The following is a 14,528-nucleotide window of genomic DNA, read 5'->3' on the forward strand; positions in this document are numbered from 1 at the left end:
TTACTTGTGCAGGGAGGTAGTAATATAATGTACTATTGAGGCTCCCTGATACTTCAAATTACAAATACCTGTTTTCATAGCTTATAATTTTGCAGAATATTAATGAATTGGGATAAAATTTTCTATGACAGATGCTGCCTGAGGCTGTTTCTTTGGTGGGCAATATTCAATCAAACAACTCAACCATTTGGGAGAATTGAATTAGGAGAAAATTAACATTAAAAAGTGTCAGCTAACTGATTATTTTATAAAGACAAACCATGCTTTGAAGCCCAGACATCACAATTGCACTCAGGGTGATTTTTACCACCTTTTTAAAACTGAAAAGAAATTTGTCCAATTTTAAACATGAATAGAAAACTATAAGCCAGTTTTTGCATACTCTGGACAAAAGGTTGGTAGAATTTGTTTTGAGTTAACACCATTCTCTGTGCTGTGCATAGAACTACAGATGTTCTAGGCCTCAGAGAGACTGAGGGCATCGCACATCACTCGACCACGTAGGAGTCATCCCAAATGAATGAATGAGCACACTTTATTCTTTGTGGTTCCTGCACACCACATCTCTGCACAATATTTGCTGTGGTTTTCTCATGGTTTAGAGGGAAAAGCTGGACAAAGATGATGTTAACCAGGCACCAAAGAAGGCAAAGAATCAGAATCTCATGCGTGGTCAATGAATATTCTACTGGCAAAAAGAAGCTGAAAGACATCACTGTAAAAAGTACCCACTAAATGTAGTCAACCAATATGAAATACCAACTCATTTCTTTATTTCTGAAGTGTGGAGTATCATAAAGCTTACTGACCATAGTTCTATTTCACAGAACACAACAGCAGGGTCATTTGTTTGGAATAATAAGACAACTATGGGTAAAGAGATGCTACATGATTACTAATGTAACAAGTAATGCAGCATTCAATGTGCTTGATGAACCTAGGGTATTAATTTTCATAAAAGTAATGGAGAAAAATTAATTCAGCAACTACATGAGTGAATGCTGATGGACAGGGATAATAACCTGACAATGAATGACAAAGAAAACTGAAATACTTTGGTTTTCTCAGCCTTACCAGAAAAGCCTGCTCCCAGCCCTCTTCTCCCAGGCAGAGGGATTATTTAGTAAAACTAGATTATTCAATCTGCAGAGCCTGAAAATAGCCTTAAGGCTGTGGAAGATTGGCCACTGTAATTATAAAGCTATTTCCTAGCTATTAGGAAAACACGGCAATAACAGATCATACCTTTAAAAACAGTAAGAAAGACAGTCCTGGGAATTGTAAGCTGAACGCAGCAAGTGCAATCCCTGGTGGGATGGAGGATGCACACTGTCCATTTATGAGCATGCAAGAAGACAAGAAGGCAAACAAGACCAGCACCAATTTACAAAGGCAAATCCCACCTGGCCAACTGGTTGCCTTCCATGGTTGCCTCCTACAACAAAATGATGGACTGGGAAGGTAAATGGTAACAATTCCTGTAACTTTTACTCCACTAAGGTATTTGGCAATGGCTTCCCCTACATTCCTGTGGCTGAGAAACTGTGGTGGGATAAAGTCTTTTAACTGGGCTGAAAAGTGGCTGCAGCACTGGGTTCCAAGGCAATCATCAATGGCTTGAGGTGTAACAGTTGGTAATGAAACAAATACTCTAGGGCTGGAAAGCAATCCAATATTTCATCCTGGATGATGAAGCAGAATGTTCCCTCAGAAAATTTGCTGAAAAACTGTTTGACACACCATGTGATATAGATTCAACTCTAGGAACCTTGAGAAAAGTGAAGACTGGGTCAACAGAAGGTTTGTGAACCTCAGGAGGGAGAAGCCTTAAATTCTGCACATGGGGTGGAATGACCTCATGAAGCAGAGCTGGCTGAGTAGCACCTGACCAAAAGGTCCTAGGGGTTGCAGTAATTACCAAGCTGAAGATGAGCAGAAGTGCACCACCAATATGAATGAGACAAAGTGTACAATGGGCTACACTATTAGAAGTGAGGCCAGTACTTAACATGTCACTCTACACAGCATTGACACAGCTACAGCTGAAGTAACATGTCCAGTTTTTGGCTCCACAGCTCAAAATGAGTGTCAGGAAACAAGAAAGAGTCCATCTGAAAGCAGACAAGCTGTTCAGGAGCCTAGAGTATATGGCCTACAATAAATGGAGAAACATGTAAATGTTAGTCTGGAAAAGAGGAGGCTAAGGCACAGCCCAAAAGCAGCCAGCCTCCTGAAGGAGTGCCATTACAAACATGACCTGACCAAATACTTTTGAATGATAGACAATTTCAAAAGAAGCAGCTATAGCAAGTGGCAGCTTAAGAAATTCAAATTGGACATTATGAAAACTTTTTTCTCAATACAGATAGCACAGAACTGAAGCAGTCTATAGTGGTGAAAGCATCATCCTTTCTAAAACAAGGTAAGAAAAAGCCACACCTGATACCAACCCAGGATTGACATTAGCCTCACTTTGAACAGGAGATGCATTACATGGACTGCCACACACCCATTCCAGCTACCACTTCTATGAGTCTAAACCAGAAAAAAACTCCCTTCTGCTAAATCTTAGTCCACCCAAATAGTTTAATTCAGGAAATCTGAATTGTCTAGGAATAAAAACAAAGCTGAACAAACATTACTAGTAATTTCCACAGTCCACTCTTATTATGTACAAAACTCATTTTTCATTGCATTTCCACGAATGTATTATACCTGGAGAAAGATTCAATGACTTCTAACTACTTGATATCAGCTATGGCAAATAAATTTTTCCTCTATAGTGGACCATCTATTTCTTAAATCTTATTCCATCTCCCTCTGCAGAATTTAACTTCTTTTCAGGGTCTTTCAGTTTTTATAGAAGGACTGTTCTGTCAAGAAGAGACTTACTGATACAGAGTTCTGCTAAGACAAAAGAATTTATGAATATAATCACCATGGAAATAAGTTGTAGCAATTCACAAGATTCACAGATTTCAAAATTTTAAGGTCAGAAACAGGAATGTGGGAAATTACCTGATAATGCAACAGTTTCACAGAAAAGGGTGTAGTTGGGTGACAATCTAAATGTGAACAATGCCACTGTGATGCAAAAAGGCATAGACTAATAAATTAGAAACAGTCAGATAGCCTATCAACAATTCTTCTGTTCTACTCTGCTCTGTTCAAGCCTCAGCTGGGTTTCTTTTTCCAATTTTGAACACCGCAGTTTGTGAAAGATTTAAAATTGAAGACAGCTCAGTGGAATAGTATGAACAACTGGGATTCTAGAAAACATAACTGGAGAGAAAGAAAAACATGAATGAATTATGATTCTTTAACCTAGAAAAAAAGAAAAGCAGAAATTTCTCAAATATATAAAAGGCTGCAGGTAGGAGAGAAGGAATAAATTATTTTCCATGACCCAAGAGTTAGAACGAGAAATTATGTGTTTAGACTGCAACAAGGTTTGAAATTAGGATTAGAATATTAGAAAGCAGTAATAAAATGGTAAGAATAGTGAAGTGCTGAAATAGATTTTCTGGGAGATTATGGACTCTGTAACTCTAAAGACTTGTAGCTTCAAAAGGCTGTTTGTGATCGACCAATACTCACAGAGATATTGCTCAGGAATGGTGCAGATTAAGTAATGAATATACCGAGGTGGGTTTTTTTTAAATTTTTTTACTATTTCCATATATGGAAAATAATGAATTTATTTGCTTATTCAAAAAAATACATTGAGCATTAGATTGTATTAGTCTCTCTTTTTTTCTGAAGGGTTAAAATTTTTTGTCTAAAAAATACAGTGTTTTATCTCTCCTTTGGATGTGAATTGGTTTCTTCCAGCTATCTTGAACTGATGGGATTTTGTCTTGATACCATGAAAATTCCCACTGTTTCATTTACAAAGAGAACTTAGGAATTTGAATTTTGTGACAGGAACATTTCCATACTATAAATACTTTTTCAAGCCTTTGCTCGTGAGCACAAGTAATAATCCAGAAAGTGAATATGAAAACAAGATGCAATTTCTGTTAATAAAAATTATTCAAATAAACAGTTTTGCTCAATTAATACATTTGATAAAATAGCTATTTTCTCATAAGCTATTTGTGAACATAAGGGGGGGAAAAAAGACAAGAAAGAAATAATGTGTCAAATAAATTATGCACTAAGAATCATGAGCCCAGAGTTGAGATGAACATATATGATTTACACCATTTTCAGTTTAACTTATTACCACTGTATCTTTTCAGACTCTTTCCTCTTTATTAGCTTCATTTATCTCTAATCCTCAACTAAACACATAATAAGGCTTAATCAAATTTGGTGTGGGTAGGTTATCGAAGCCCAATTTCCCTGTACAGGTATCTCTGGGGTTGCAAGGAATTATCTGTTTCTGGTTTGGAAGAGTATTCATGCATCCAATACTATGTATGACTCCAGCTATAAACCCAGCTCACTTGCTGCTGTCAGGATATTTTATTTAAAACAGCTACTTTTTTCTTTTTTTTATTGGAGGGGGAAATAATCTCTGTACCAAGAAATATATTACTCAGTCATACAAAACATTTTTCAAATTCAAGTTAAATTCAGAAAAAACTTTTCAGTTCAAAAGTATTCAGCATTTTTGCAGATCCTAAATATTTTGTTTTGACATTAGCATTTATTCATTATAATTAATGAGAAAAAAAAACCTCATCTTTCAAAAGAAAATTTCACTTTCCACTTACTTATGCTTCATATATAATTATCTCCTTTTTCCAATTAAAAAAGTGCATATTAAAAAAAACCAAAACATTCTTCAGGTCAAAAATATTGCCTTAATAGAAAATTACACTTTCATAGGTTATTTTTGGGGGGAGGGAAGGTTTAATGTCTGGTGAAGTTTCAAAAACTTCAGAATTTATAAACTGTCTTGTTTCTGGTTTTTGTTGTTTTGTTTTGTTTTCTGTTGTTTTTTGGTTTTATTTTTTAATTGAGCTAAAAGACTCACTGGCCATATCAGGGCTGTATAATTGTGAATTTCACCATATTCTGGACATAGGTTACCATCTCAGCCTCAGGTGATTATCTCCCCATGAAATGGCCACAGTACAATCTCTACAAGCTTATCCCAGGGATCAAAGTCTTCAAAGGCCTTTTATCATTAGCAATCCTCTCATATTCTTCAAACACAGCACAGAGTCTTCAGGGGCCACACTTTCACACACAGAATTTCATCTCTGTTGTGGATTATTACCCTCCAAACTTGATGACATACAAAAAATTACCATTCTTATAGCACTTTATATAAAACACCAATGATGGTCGAAGGATCAGGAAAGTGAAATGAAATGAGTATGCAATTATATTGCTGAAGTTTATTTGTGTTTGACAGTACCCCCACATTCCATGTTCGTTGTATTTCACTTATACCTGCCCTGGAGAGATGTCTCCCCTGGAGGCAGCCCTTGTCCTATATAATTGCTATCAGGCAACACAGAATACCTTGTGTGAGGTGAAAGAAGCAAGAATATTCCCATTTACATAAGAGAAGGTGAGCAGAACAGAGATTAAGGGATAGAGCATATAGTGGATTAAAACATCTAAAGAAGGATTTGGAGAAAATGGAGATGTTTAGGCAAAAAGTGTTATCAGAAAAGCAAAGCAACAGCTGTGCCTAGACTTGGAGGCACTTAAACCCAGAAGAAACTGTAGATTTGAGTTTGCAAGAGGTTAGTGCTTCTCATTAGAGGTATGCCTGAAGTTTCCTGAATGCAAGCAGCACAGCACCTATCAACAGGGGCCTGCTGTGAACTCCTGCTAAATCCCTGGGGATCTTCCTCTGCTCTGCAACACCAACCATCCACCGCAGGCCTGAGCTCAACACAAAATCATGAGGTTTTAAGACATGCCTGCCACAAATTGTGATGCATTTGACCACCCATTCCATAATCAGCAGTAAAATCTGAAACCATGGCACCAGGAAAGTAGGATACAGTTCTTTTTTTCTGTTTTGTAGGAAAGAACCTATTTTTGGATGAACATTCTCATCTTAAGGCTATTTCCATTAAATAGTCTTTGAACTACGGAAACAGAAATAGGAACCCAAGTTCCTTTGCCTTCAAGTGAGTACTCTAATCCCTTATTTAAAAGTTTTGTTCAAGTTTCTTTGAATAATTTTCTCAACAAGGGCAAAGTTACAACATAGCAACTGGAGAATATCCAGATAGCCTGTAGTATCTTAACTAATAGGCACACACTTAAAAGGAATGACAGAGTTTTTATCCACTGAGGCTACATAAGGAACTAAACACAGAATTCTGACACCTACAATAAGTACTATATCCATGTTTTAAACAGAAGAGTGCTTCTAGTTCTTTAAATAATAATTGATGGCACCAGCCTACATCTCAGTGATATGACCAGGATCACTAAAAGACTTTTTACTACAGCTAAGAGTAAAACAAACAGCTATGAATCCAGTCTTGACTCAAGTCAGATATTTTTTTTCTTTTCTTTCAATCAGATCTTTTTTCTACTAAAATCAAATTAATTTCTGCTTTTCTTAAAGGGGGAAGGGTGAAATTAAGGTACTACTGTCATACCTTATGCAACTTGTCCGAAGTATATTCAAATCATGCTGCATCTTCTTAACTTAGGGATAAACATAAATTTTGCATGGCTTTTTTCTTCCATTATTATTGAAGGAACAACACAGCTAAGTAAAATGAGCTGTAGTCTACACTCATTTATGCATTATACATAAAGTAGCTGGTTACAGTTTAGTATGCTACAACTCTAAAAAATCCTTCTGTAAACAATGGTTTTGTATAGACACAATCAGCAGAAAAAGAGTATGAAGGTAACAGGGTTAACCTGTGAGCCAATTAGCTGAGACAGACTTTTAGGTGAAAGACTTATATACATGAATAGACACGACTCAATGGATCCAAGATTGCTTTGAGGCTGGGAAAATGTTGCTTGGAAATTGCTACTGGAAATAGTATTGAATTTACAAATTTGGGCTACTTAATTTTTGTTGAGCAGAAACTTATTTTTATGGCATCACAGTGCAGTCTCAATGAATTTATTCAACACTTATATCTTAGAAAATTGAAATGAATTCTAATTGTATGCATTTGTAATTTCTAAGCATCTATGGCTGTATTCTTTCTTTGCAGACAGAAATCTCACTGGATTCAAAGAAAACTGTGTGCATGTATCTCTGACAGCCTTTTCTTATTGAAGGCAGGATGATACTGGTCTGGCCCTAAAATTGATATGCATTTTGAATGATTTAGGTCTCCAGGAATAGGCTCTGTATTTGAAAAAGAAAAATAGAAGCTCAGTCCAAAAGGTTTTCATATATAGCAAGGTATGATTCCCTTACTGAATCTAGTTCTGTTACTCAGTCAAAAGGGTTCAGCTAACATCATGAACTATGAGAGTGAAGCTCAAACTGTTTATGAATAGCAAGTGTCACACAAATTGAATTTCGGCTTTGCTATTCAGTCAAGGGGTATTTGTTAGTGCTTATAATATTTAGAAAGTAATTTTCGAGTTCAGGTATTGAAAGACTCACAGATAAAATATATTTTATAAAATATTAACTAGCCTAATAGAAAGAAGCATTGAATGCTCATTTTATTTCAACATTTAATTTTCATGGGAGTCCTTCAGGGCAGCAGAAATATCATACATATTATTAAAAATGAGCAAAATTATAATAGAATGCAGTTACAGAACAATGACTTAATAAAGGATCCCAAAGCACATATGAAAATGGAAAAAGTCAAGCAAATAACCCTGTTATAACAGAAGCAGGCAGATATTAGGTTGCACACAGCTTTCCAATTAAAAAAAAAAAAAAAAAAAAAAAGCTAAAAAACTAACAACAAAAAACCGCATCACTATTACTATGTGCTTAAAAAATCCTGACTGCTAGCCAGTGACTTTTTAGCAGAGAAGTTTGATGACATCCTTCCTAAAAAAAAAAAAAAAAAAAAAAAAAAGCTAAAGAAAAGAAAGTATAGTGGACAATCTGTCTAGTTTTAAAGGGGTAATGCAAGAAAATATCATATCATACTTAGGAAAACATTTTGCCTTTTCTCTTTCAGTAGTTTGGGAAAGAGCTAATAATAAGATAAACATAATTAAGTAACCAGTGTGCACTTGGAAATATATTTATTTTCTATTTCTTGTTAAGTCATTTAGGGACAAAGTTAACACATCATCAGTAGAGAGTCATAAAATGAAAATGTAATTTTCATGAGAAAACACTACTTTATTCCTTATGGTCTGATATTTCTGAAAAGGCTTCCAGTCTTTAAAACTGATTTAGGGAAGCCCTGTCAGGAATTGCAAAATGTTAATTGAAGAAAGACATCAAAATGTTGATATGCCATGTGATAATAGTCCACCTAACAAGATTGCATTAGAAGACAAACACTTTTGAATTATTTTTTTTTTTCTGGCAGCTTTTTTTTTGAAGTTGTACTACTTTCTGGAGATATTTTTTCCCTGTATAAACATTACAATGTCATTTTTATTTTAGATTTATTTGTAGCAAGAGCTAGAGGAGACTGTGGAATTTTTCCTGGTAGACTGCCATTATTATCCTCCTTTTACAGAAGGAACAATGTAACCAACTTTATTAAAGCCATGTCAAAATCCTATATTCAGAAGGGACCAATATTCATGACTGTTTCAGTTTCGGAGCACCAGCTCCGGAGTGCCAACACCTTTAAAAAAGATGTTTTTCTTCTGGCAGATATTCAACATCTTGTTATAGCAGTGCTGTGGATTCAAGCTCACCCTGTAACTACATGATCATAGAATAAGCTATGAAAAAAATTGAGAGACTAGGTAGTTGGGGTGAAAGTCTGCTATCAATTGGAATCCTCTTACTCATTATTAAACATAATATGAAACTGTGTCTTTACTGAAAGAAAAAAAAAACAAACTGAAAGAAAAAAAAACACAAAAAAACCTAATCAATCAACCAAAAAACCCAGGGTAAAATGGGATAAATCAAAATAAAATCAAAATAAAAGAACAAAAGTTATACTGAATCTACCTAGAGCCATATATGATTAAACTAAAAAATTTAAGATCAAGCTTACTTTACCAAGATCTTTCAAATGCATAGTCACTGTTCTGTGGCTACAATTACTTGGTCAGGTTCACCACAAGGCTAGACTATGTTTTATATTATTTTGTAACACAGACAAAAAATAAAATAAAATTTATATAAATATTATGAACTTTTAGATGACATTCCCAAACCAAAGAATACAAAGCTTGCATAAGAGTAATATTGTACTATGAATAAGCAAATTCTCTTTATTTGACTGTGGTCATGTCTGCTTAGAGGGTTTTGCTGTTGTTGATTTTGTTGTTTAGTTTCTTCTGTCTCTGTATGAAAATAGTGACATTCTGGAACACTCAAAATAACTTTGAGAAAGACATAATCCAGGAAATAGAAGGATCAAGAAATAAAATTCACTGATAATTGATCTAACTTCACAGTCATCAACATCCAATTCTTCAAACATCCATAAAGGATATTGTTATAATCATAGGGAAGGCTTCTTTGCTTATAGTAGTAATTTAAGCTATAACATCCTCCCCTCCCCCCCCCAAAAAAAAGCCTATGCGTTCAATTCAGATTCCATTTAGTGTACAGACAGACATCTAAATGAAAATCTAGTCCCTCAGCTATTTTTCTTTCATACTCCAATGAATGAATAATGATGCTACTGTCAGGGATCTGAGTGTAAGATCTACAAACTCTTCCATCACTTCCTCAGGGTTTGCTATTTCTGTTCAAGATCAGGTCTGATGAGATGAACCTTGGATAAGATGTCCAGAAGAAAAGCAAAGTAAATGAGGAAGAGTTTTGTGGAGCTAGGATGGGACTTCATGCCCTGACTTGGGAGCTGCATCAGAGCTCTGGCCCATGCTTGGACCAGGCTGCGGAGTTGGGATGGCCTTGCATGACTGCCATGACTTCCCTTGGCTTGGCCTCAACTGGCCCCAGAGCAGCACTCCTGCTCCTCTCCCCCTGCCAGGGCACTGGGAGGCTGCAGTTAGGTGGAGTTCCAGCTCCCCAAACCCTACCCCTGCCCAGCACCCTGACCTGCTGCTCCCTGAGAACTTAAAATTACTATCCCATTTGGGATTCTGTCTACATAACAGCCTTCCAAAGATAAACACTTTCAAATTAAGCTATTTCTTCCCATTCCTCCTCAAAATCTTTCCTCCTACAATATTTTTCTGGTTGTATCATTTCATTAGAAATTAAGTCTGGAGTCCTTACAAGTGTTATCTGATAAAAAGGAGCTGGGTAGAATCTAAGCAACTGGCTACATAGGCCCAGCCCAAGGATCAGTGAATCATACAATTAACTGGTAGCATGACCTTTTGAAAAACTTTAGCACAAGTCAGATACTAGTCTTCCATACATTTTAGGGATTAAAACAGATTAGGAATAACTATTCTGAGGTAGTTTTGATGCAGCCATTTGGCTTTGGAGTTTAGAACATCCAAATGGACAATTATGTGGTTACACTGCACCTCAGGGACAAACAAGTCCTGGAAAACTTTACTTATAAGTGACTCTGTGAATGCAAGAACCATGAAATCACCAGAAGCCATCAGAAGAGCAGAAAAGAGCGAAAAGAAAAACTGTGACCACAACTATCTTCTTGAGTTTTCACATTTTATATTTCACCATTATGGGATAAAAATGGCAAAAGCTGCCCAAGGCTGAAGGGCCAAAATCTGGAAAGGACCACAGTGGGTCATTTGGTCCAACCTCCCTGCTCAAACAGGGTTATCCCAGAGCACATTTGCACAGGATTGGGCCCAGACAGCTCTTAAATATCTCCAGAGGGAGAATCCACAGCCTCTCTGGGCAATCTGTTCCAGAGTCTGCACTGTAAAGTTCTTCGACATGTTCAGGTGGAACTTTCTGTGCTTCACTTTTTTGCCCTTGCCTTTTGTCCTGTTGTATGGCACCACCAAGCAGAGCCTTGGTCCATCCTCTTGACATCCTCCTTTCAGATACTGATAGACACTGATGAGGTCTCCCTCTGTAATCTCGAGGCTGAATTGGCCCAACTCCCTATCCAAAGCCTCAGGACTCTCCCAGACTAGTTAGATGTAGAAATTGTATTTAGCTTCCACCAATTGCAGTGTGCCTGAAATAGATAAGAGCTTCTGGGCCTTTGAGATTCGATGTTAACAGGATTGTAATGGACAGATTTCTACAATCTAAAGTTCATAACAGATAGGAAAGTTTCCAGCCTTATCATCAGTTTTTTTATCTCTGGTTGTTTTTTGAAACATGTGTTCCTAAATTTTTCTGCACAAATGTTCCCCACTCATTAAAATCAATGGTGGTTTCAGCTCCACTTCTAGCAACAGAGGTCCAAGGCTCCAAAGCTCAGCTCAAGGCAGGATGAAAAGAACATTTAAAAAATAAGGTTTAAAAGATAAGCTACGGAGTATCTGTTTTGCCACATATTTTAAGGGTTTTCACCATATTAAATTAAATATAAATGCAACAGTTACCAAATGCCAAGTACGGAAAAAGGCACAAAAAGAAAAAATAGCAATGGAAAAATATAAATTCACTCTCTCAGAGTAGACCAGGACAGAGCCAGAGATTATGAAGTTATCGGGTTTCTTTCCTATGTTCAGAATGCAGAAAAAAATAGTAAGGGTCAGTAATAACATGTTAGGAATACTGTGAATACCCATGTCCAGGTGCAAGGAGAGAGTATGACCCTGGTTAATGAAGCTGAAGCTGGTCAATATAAGTGTGAACAGTGATGCTGCACTGCCAGTGCCAGCATCTAAGAGCAGCCAAGCCTGCACTCACTGCCGTGCTAAGGAAGCACCCAGAAGTTAAACATCTAAAGCAGATCATAAATTCATTAATCAAATTAGCTCAGACAAAACAGGCATCTCCAGCAGTGTCCTTATATAAAAGTTTGGGGTTTGTTTGTTTGTTGGTTGATAGGAGTTTTTTGTATGTGTTTTCTGTTTTTAAGGCAACTTCTTGACACTATCATAAAACTGTGACTGAAGAGAAACGGAGAGAAAATTTCTTCCTGAGGTATAGTGGTAGAGCACAAAGCACTGATGAGACAGTGTACAGAGAACTGAAATGAAACAAGGAAATGGATGTTGGAGGTGTGTTGAATAGAGGTCGTGAGGAGAGGTGAATTGTAAGGGATTGTAAGTCCTTCAACAAGAGACAAAATTCTCTCATTGAGCAAACTTGCAAAGCTGCAGGGGATCGCCCAAAAAATGGTTAAAATCTGGCAGGAGATACTCCTAGTTCGAAGGGCAGAGCCTTTCCTATACCCAGACTCCTTCTGCACCTGCAGTTTGGTGAAGCAGTCTGTTCTCCACTGTTTTGCACGGAAAGGATGAAATAATGTTTTGTTTGTTTAGAAGTATCTAAAAATTACTCCACATAGCCTTGATGATTGGCAAACGTGGGAAGTGTGAACTGTGCGAGCGCAACCTAAAAAGATGCAGACTTTAAACGGGAAAAATGTAAAGCGTTTAGAAAACAGAAACTGTCGATGAAGGTCTATGGAAAATGGCTTTCAACTTGGACTATCTTTAACAATGAAGCACATTAACAGTTATTAAAAAAAAGTCAAAATATTTAAACAATGTTTTACAGCTTTAGCTCTAGATCTATTAGAGTGTCTTCACAATTTAATTTAAAATGTTGCAGTTGGTGAAGGTCATGCTGTAAAAGAACATATAATTTCTGACAATCAGTAGAAAAGTATTTACACAATTCTAGAGATAAATAACATCCATCTGTTATGTTTAGTCCTCTGAAACTTTAAAATGCATGTATTAGGAAACAATCTCTTTTTTTGTTGCTTTCAAATTATCTTTCTGATTCTACAGACCATAAATGTTGCATCCTTCACTGCTGCAAATCAGCTTAATTCCTGTAGTCTCAGGCCATAACCCCTGAGTTTATGAGACATGGGAAGTCTGTAACCATCAATAGATTAGTATAATCGCCACAGTAAAAAAATAACTGATGTCAGTCTTCGAATTTTACTAAACACACCTTTTTTTTCCCTCCATTTATGATGTGATGCCTTTGCATATGTTAAAAAAAAATAGTGAGTACAAGGAGATTTCACCCTACAAAGGCAGCTGTATCAATACTTGAATTGAAAAAGAAAAGGATCATTCAAAGTAAACACATTTATCTAAGAAACTCGGCATTTGATCCATATGAATATAGGTTAGAGCTTGAACCCTGAAAAACTGAAATTCATTATTTTTATTTAAGGATGTATGTCTCTCTATAATGAGAATAAAGTGATGGCATTATTGTTCTCAGTTAACTAAACCTGAAGACTGGCAAAAGGACAGCAGTGAAGAGAGATATTATCCATAAACACTGAAAGCAAAAATACTTGTGGCTAGATGACAAAACTATTTTCACTGCAAAGAAATGAGTAGATTACTTCCTGCTAAAAATGGTACTTTAATATGATTCACATCTGAACCAAAGAATGTCATTAGATTTTTTTCATGAAGTGTCTTAAATATTTAAATTCTCACTTCTCAGAAGTTCACACAGTTATAGAGAAAGACTAAGAATGTAGAAGAACCAGGTTACAATCCCATCATTGACACAGCCTCATAGGGGAAGTGTGGTTAAAAGAAAAAATAATTTCTGAGCTGCATTTCCAAAATGTGCAAAATTAGGTACAAAACTGTGTATTGTTAGTAGCTACTACAAATGACAACTATTTAGATTTCATACATTTTCGGAAGAGATGAACTGCTACTGCCAGACAGGCTCGGTTTTTTACTTAGGACAAGCCATAGCGTGTCTTCTAGTTACACCTGAGGACAACCCACAAGTGCTACTTTGTCCAGATGTGGAAAGACAGAGTCATCTCACCTACTTCCAACCATCGAGCATTCCAACTTCACATCTAGGCGACGAAGAGACATTCACCTCCCTAAGACACTTCATGCCGTGCTAAAATAGGAGATGCAATAGGCGAGAGGAATAGCCCTCTGGAAATGTGTTTTTCTCCTCAGCGAAAGGAAGCCCAGGCTATCAGCTCAGACCGCACAGCTGCAACCTGAGGTTGCTGAAGTGAGGTGAGGGGCACCCACGTCCAGCCTCGAGGGACAGAGCAACTCGTGCCCGTCTCTTCTGGACGGGTAAGTTTGATAGATTTTTTATTATTATTATTTGCTTTTATTTCTTTCTTTTTTACTTCTGTACAGTCCAGGGGTACTTGGCACCGGCTTCACGGTGGACACGATCTCCAACCTCCTTCCTCCGGGACGCCCCGCCTGCCGCAGCCCCGGGGCCAGCCGGAGCAGCCCGGGGGTCGGGGCTGGTCCGGGAGCTCGGGGGTCGGGGCTCGGCAGGAGCAGCCCGGGGGTCGGGGCTCGGCAGGAGCAGCCCGGGGGTCGGGGCTCGGCAGGAGCAGCCTGGGGGTCGGAGCCCGGCAGGAGCAGCCCGGGGGTCGGGGCCGGCGTGGTGAGGGCAG

The sequence above is a fragment of the Parus major genome, chromosome 3 (assembly GCF_001522545.3).
Source record: "Parus major isolate Abel chromosome 3, Parus_major1.1, whole genome shotgun sequence".
Taxonomy (NCBI): domain Eukaryota; kingdom Metazoa; phylum Chordata; class Aves; order Passeriformes; family Paridae; genus Parus; species Parus major.